This window comes from Lactuca sativa, chromosome 4 (assembly GCF_002870075.4).
Source record: "Lactuca sativa cultivar Salinas chromosome 4, Lsat_Salinas_v11, whole genome shotgun sequence".
Lineage (NCBI taxonomy): Eukaryota > Viridiplantae > Streptophyta > Magnoliopsida > Asterales > Asteraceae > Lactuca > Lactuca sativa.
In genome coordinates, this window is record NC_056626.2 from 251,989,100 (window position 1) to 251,996,761 (window position 7,662).

Genomic DNA, 7,662 nt, shown 5'->3' on the forward strand with positions numbered 1-7,662 from the left:
TGAGTTCTCTCTAATCAAACTCTTTCAAACATTCTCCTTGTTCATTTATTGTCTTTAATCAAACCGACTTCGTTTTCTTGTGTGAGTTCTTGATATTTAAGTTTACTTTTGTCAAAAAAAGAAAATAAACATATCAAAATTCTTACTTTTACGTACTCTGTAACTAAACATTCATATTGATATATAAAATATAATTATTTATTTATTTATTTTTTAAATTTTAGCTTAGATTTAAATTGTGAATGTTGAAAACTAAATTATATTCAGTTCAGATTTACAGTGTAAAAAGAAGTAATTCATATTCATATTATAAATTATGAAAGGTAAATTATATACATTTCTGATTCAAAATATGAATAAATTAACATGTGAATTAAAAAATTAATTTATTAGTATTGAAAATGTTAAAATGTTATAAAAGTACAATGAAATATACTTTAATTCCCATGTAAATTTTATTAAATTAATTTGTGAGTAATCAGTGAGTTGAAATAGTAAATACGATTTACATAATGAATGCTAAAATCAGAATTGTTATTACAGTTCAAATTCACAGTGTGAATCATTTAAAATTCACCAATTCACATTGTGAATCTGACCGGATCGATATGAACAATATAAATTTTTTATATCGACGTTGATGTCTATTTATATAGAATAAAAATTGAGAAATTTGATATATTTAGTTGTTTTTTTCTGTTAAAAATATAACATAATATTGGAGAAAACAACAAAACGGAGTGGGTTTGTTTTTTCAAAGGGATAATATCATAAAAAGTCGTAAGTTTGACAAAAAAAAATGTCAGCTTTACCGTTCGACAAATTTTTGGTTCGTTTATGCCGCAAACTTGTCATTTTTTGTCGGTTTTGCCCTTTTTACCTGTAATAGTAGGTTTCCAGGTTACCATAAATTATTTTTTACGAAAAAACTGTCACGCCCCCGAACCAAGGATGGCGGAAACATTCGGGGGTGGAGGACTTCATGTATAGTATCACAACAACGAGTATAATAGTGCTCAAAGTAAATACAACCATCATAAATATAATTAAAAAGGTTACACCATAGTATGAGTTTACATGTTTCATATCAATTACACTATGATGATAAAAATGAAAATTTTGACGATTCAACGTCATATCCTCAAAAGCTGTTGATTGAATACAAGTAGTTTTGAAAGGGTGTCAACAATTAAGTTGGTGAGCTCATAAGCTTTTGGTTGTAGAGTTTGAAAACCTTTGTTTGTAATGGTAACTTATGCTTTAAGAAAAATCCTTTATTTTCCTTATAAAAAGTTATGTAGCCTTAAATCCCAAGGTCGAGAGTATGTGCATATTTTGTACTTATATTTTGTTTATAATGGTAATGTGTTTCCAAAGAAAACCCAATATTTTCCTTATACAAAGTTGTGTAGTCTTAAATCCCAAGACTGAGAGTATGCCGTTTTAGATAGATAAACCCCCTTTTTAAAGTAGAATTTTCCCGTAAACTTGAAAGGTTGTTAACTCCCTATGTGAGTAGTTATAACCATACTATAACAAGAATTAACCTGCACAAAGTTTTTCAGACGTCAAGATCCTATGACTTTTGTCACCCGTAGACCTGTAGGTCCCACTGTAGCTAGCAGCAAGGTGTAGGGTGTCAATCCCAAAACAGATCTATATCCAATTATCACGCTCTCTGTCACACCCCCGAACCAGACAGCGGAAACGTCCGAGGGATCGTTTGACTTAAATTGAAATATCATCACAATGAATATAAATGAAACATGACATAAACATCACCATGCATTAATACATTACAACTGACCATGTTCACATCAACTACATTGTTTACATGACATTTTTCAAAACATAAATTGTCTCACGACTAACATTTCACAAAAGAAATTTCCTGAGACACACTTGGAGGTTCTTCAGTCTAATGATTTCCTGAGAATACAAGTTATTTTGAAAATGGTCAACATATATAATGTTAGTGAGTTCATAAGCACGTTTTGATATAAAAATAGTTTGTATTGTTGGTAAAACCCAGAAAATCTGGTATTTTCTATAACAAAACTGTTTACGAAAAGATGTGATGATCCCATAAGTGTATATGTATGTGATGTCAAAACATGTAAAAGTGAATGCCTTTCCTAATTGTTCCTTGTATTGTAGTTGTTGTATGTAGAAGTGAATAATGTCGTTCCCCGGAAAACCCGATGTTTTCCAATTTAAATAGTATGATAGTTTTGTATTATTGTATAAATCACTTTGCATTGTCACAGTGTATGCATATGATTTTCCATGAGTACTTAGATAGTAATGGATCTCTATGTGAGTCATTATAACCACCCATAATAGTGACTAATTCGTCTGTTTTGTCACCCTAGACTAGTCAAGTCTAATTGTAGTGAACAGCTCAGGTATGTGGGAGTCACCCCCTTATAGATCTATACACAAACTCCCGCTCTCCCTCCAGGAGAATCTGATTATAACTACAGGCTACAACCAACACTTATTGGTGTCACCTGTTATTTCTCACTAAATCCTATGAAGTTGAATAACCTTGTTTTACAACCCGAATGATGTTTACGTGAATATGAAGTAAGCCTAACAGACATAAAAGAGGGCAACGATGGCCCACTAATCATGTATGTTATTATAGGCTGTCGAGTATGCGACAGACACGTTAGCCCATCAAGCATAAGATTGATTTGGACCATACTAGCAATGCAAATGGGCCACTAAGGCCCAATAACATGTAAAAGCCATTGAGGGTCCATTAGGCATGTAATTGGGTCACCGGAAGCCCAATAAACATGTATTATTTATCTTGTTTACCCATTTTGTATGTTAATACTGTCGTAAGATTTGTTTTACACGAAGCTTTTAGTCGTAAAGTTATAACATTCGCCAATCATTTTATAAGTATATTATAGATTTATAAAAGTATGCATTTTTAAATCCATAAGTTATAAAATTTTACATTTTTGGCCCAATTGTTTTAATAATAGCATATTTGACCCAAAATTATTTATTTGACCAATTCAGCCCCTTTTTCACATAATATTACGATTTCAGCCCTTTTTAACAAAAATGACATTTTTAGTCATTTTTAATGAAAAATGACATTTTAGGTCCATAAATTATTTTTCTTGACATTTCGGCCCAAACACTAATTATATAGTAATTTCAGCCTAGAATATAATCTTTGGGCAGTTCCGGCCACTTATTTGGAAAACTCTGCATTTGTGGTCCATATTTCCGCAAATTTCACAATCTTGGCCCAAAATCCAAAAACTTTGTATTTTTAGTCCAATTTTGCAATAAAATCATTTTCAACCCTTGAAATTTATTCATTTATGTTTTATACTCATACTTTAATGAATTTACAATTTCAGCCCCTAAAACTCTTCATTTTCGCAAGTTTGGGCCAAAAAATCCGTGAGGCCCAAATATAAGCCCATTAAGTAAAATTTTATATTTTTGGTCCTTTGAATAGTATTATTTCCATAAAAGTCAGTTTTTGGATAAATAAATACTTTATAACCCTCATAAAACCGAAAATTATCAACTTTCAACCCAATCTTGTTATTTTTGCAAAAATGACTCTTGTAAAGAATAAAATACGTTTCTTCGAAAATGTTTTAATAACGTATTTATCGTGTTGTTCTGGGAACAAATTCCGCAATATTTTTATGAAAAGAAGTACTCTGACTTTTATAATGCATAAACAAAATCGGTCTTTTCTGGCCGTGAAAATGGGGATGTCACAGTTGGTATCAGAGCATTAGTTTAAGCGAACTAGGAATTTGTAGGAAATTTCTAGACTTAAACTTAGAATGCTAAGCGATGATTATGAGATGAGTATCTGCTATATTTTAGACACAAGCACTAGTTTATTTTTGGAAAGATGCCTAAAATGTTTTATGTGCTAAATGTTTTATGTTATAGCTATAAAAATACCTTATTTGCTATTATTTCTTCGGATCTATGGTCTGTTGCCGACCGGATCTGGAAATTTTATGTGTTCAGATTTCTAAATGTTAGATTACGGTATTAGAACTGACATATAACTTTTCGGTGTGACAAGGAGACCTATACTTCTATCGTAAATAAATTCTTTCATATCTTAAAATTCTCGCCTCGGTACACCGAACGTCTGCTTGGGAGTACAAAACGTCATGGTGAAGACAAACTAGGAAATATCTGAGGAAGATGACAACCTGAGCCTAAGAATGTGATGGGTCATTCATCGGTCGTTGCGCCTGCACCCGAACCTATCACAATGGCAGAAGTTCAGGAAGTGATGCGAACCATGATAGACTGAGAAAATAGAGGAAATGAGATGGCTAACGATAGTGAATGATACCCATCGGAAGATATCATAAGAGAGTTATCTTGCCTTTAGAATACGTCTGATAAAATAGCAGTACGTCTAGAGAAGTACGGTACATCTGAATGTAAACATTTGATTCGCGGGATGATAGAACGATTGGTGTAGTTCCTAAGGTTTTCCTATCATCTAGAATTTTCATCACCAACCGAGTTGAAGCAGAATTGATGATTGAAGATACGCATGGAAGAAGTCCTAGTAGAGTCGAGGGAAATTTTTATATTTATTTTGGACACACTCATATGAGTTAAATTGTTTCGTGATTTTAGGACTTGGGGACTGCGAGACAATACTTGGGACGAGTATGAGTAGGTGTGAAAGGTAGTAGATGCATATACTACCGGAAGCACAGGACTCACACTTGGATCAGGGAAAGTTACAAGGTTACCAAGAAGCTAGTAACTGATTTCGTTTTATTCATGTATGTCATTACCATCGTTTTGGTAATGACTAAGAAGATGATTGTTATTCCGACCCTAGCGGTCATATCAAATTGAGTCCGATTACGTTGAGTATGTTATGTGGTTTAGAGAATCAAGTTCAATGTAGCGTCTGACTTAAAACGAAATAAAAAGCGATCAGTAGAGGTATCACGAAAGGTTGATTTGTAGCTAGAAATGCTACCTTTTAAGATTTGGTTAGAACATGAAGGAAGGTATAGTCTGTTTTGGAATTTGATTCTAAGAGACATGAGTCTAAGCGATGCATCATGCGATGGGAGGTCATTAGAACATGAGCCATCGGTCTATTATGATAATCGAAGGAAGAAACTTATCTGAAGTTTGTTAAAGAAGGAGTCTCCAATAAAGATCGAGATCGCGCCATGAAGATAATGAATTGGAAGTCTAACATGAGATAGAAAGCGGGTCCAAGATCGGGCACCGCCTACAGTCAGGAAGTCTTAGAGTTAGATACTCATTCGAAGAAACATCAAAGTTACGGTTAATACTTAGGATGAAGAGATAACGTATGGAGTCATCATGTGAGTCCTGTTTCGTTGATGATTCCGGGACGTAATCATCCTAAGGGGTAGATAATTGTAATGCCCGTAGATCCGGGCTAGTTAATTTAGAGATAATAGGGGTCGAAAATGACTTTTTGGCAAAATATTATTTAAAATAAATAATCTTAACCAAGTTGTAGTATATGTTACAAGGTTTCCATTCATATAAAGACCGCCAAAATCCGAGTTATAACGAAGAAGTTATGACCCGTCGAAGTTTAGCGACGGAACCGACACGGCACCGCGAAGACGTAAATAGTGAATTTATGATAAAGAGAATTTTATCCTTAGTAATCTAAATGAAAGTCGTACAATATGTTAACCTGATAACGTCCATAAAAAGAACGCCTAAATCTGACTTTTTATGAGGAAGTTATGATTTTTCGAAGTTTCGGCTTAGCTGTGTACAGCCCGAAGTTCGAGTATTAGATCGAGCGGTTTTTAGCCGAAACAACCTAAACGAGAATCGAAGATCTCGTTATTAGTAGTGTAACGATAAAAAGACAGACGAAAATGGACATTGGATGAAGAAGTTATGAGATTTTAACGGACCAATCCTGTCCCGGCCTGTTAAAAATATAACTTTAAAAATAAAGTCAAAATTAGCCGACGGAGTCTAAACGAAAGTTGTAGAGTACGTCTCCACCTACGCGTGGATATAAAGAACGTCAAAAACGGAGTTTGTATTAACGAGTTACAAATTATAATAGCATATTTACATATTAAAATAAAATATAAATCATATATACGTACACATATATATACATATGTATATATCATTAGAAAAGTATCGACGATGCGGTCATTATAAGACTAATGTTGAGTTCTTTCGACATTATTTTAGTGCAAATATCGTTAAATGTATTTAAAATAGTATTATAAAGGGGTGTTTAGTTGTTTATATAACTATAAGGTCATTAAGTAATTATGGATGGTAGTTTTTGTAAATTCTATTACTATAAATAAGAGGTTTGGGCTCTCATATTTCTTGCACCATTCTCTTGATTCAAGAGTATTTCTCTCCTTATCCCCCGAGCATTTCGGTCCCTCGTGATTCGAATTCTCTTTCTGTAGTTTTAGTATAGTAAGGTGAGCGTTAAAGCGCTGCACGAATCTTTTTTAGAAAGATTCAGCGACGAAGTTCTGCCCCTACAGAGCCCGACTCCTAGCTAAAATCCCCTTGTAAGTAAGTTATGCTTACCCTATTTTAAATATAGTTTATATTTAAAATTAGTATTGTTATTATAAATTTATAATAAATATTTGAGCTATTATTATGACTTATATAAGTGTCGTTACAATATCTTTTTAACTACTCGCGGTACGGGAAATCTGGTTTAAAGGGTCGCATAGGGTTGTTGGATTTCAGAAGTGCTATATGCCAAAATGGTCCTGCCCTCCGGTGTTTTATGTCTGGCCCCTGTCTGTACATAGTGGTTGAAAAGTATTGTTTAAACGCTTATATAATAATAATAAGATTAATAATTAGTCACGGTAAATATTAGACTAAAATCTAGTGGTAATAATACTAGGTTTCCTCGAAGGAAATTATTTTAAAGTAAACGAAGCACTGTACGAGTACCGAGTCATCACCTTCTCAGGTGAGTGCATAGTCCCTTTCATTTTACACATAGATATGAAGTATTTTAATATAAATTACGTGTTGTGTGTGCATATTGTCTGAATACTTGCTGTCTATGCTGGGTGAAAGATTTTTATACATGTTTTAAATGATTTAAACTGTATATGTATTTTATATCTACAAAATGTGTTGGGTAAAACATGGGTAGATGAAATAGTTGTTTTGTGATAACACGATGGGAGACATCAATGTTGTCAGTGATCCAGTCATCTAGTGGAGTATAGATGATGACCATGGGTGATACTAGACGGTCCGGTCGAACGCTAGTAAGCTCGTAACCTGTTGGTGTTTTTGAGCTAGGTGCTCATTAGGTATTTTGAACTGAGTGTGTTCACTACGTATCTTTGAACTGAGTGTGTTCACTAGGTATTTTGAACTAAGTGTGTTCACTAGTTACTTTTGAAATAAGTGTTTACCATATGTTTTGGACTACGTGTTCACCTTTTGTAATCTATAAGCTTTGGTAACGATGGACTTCGTGCCGATTCCTTAGGATAATCCTTAGGAATGAATGAACGAGAAATAGCTGATTCTTAGGGTAGATCCTTAAGAGTAAAGAAGATAATGGGGATGGGTAATTGGGTTTAACTGCTTGATTGTTTAAACATAATAATTATATTATTGTGGGTTGAAAACCCT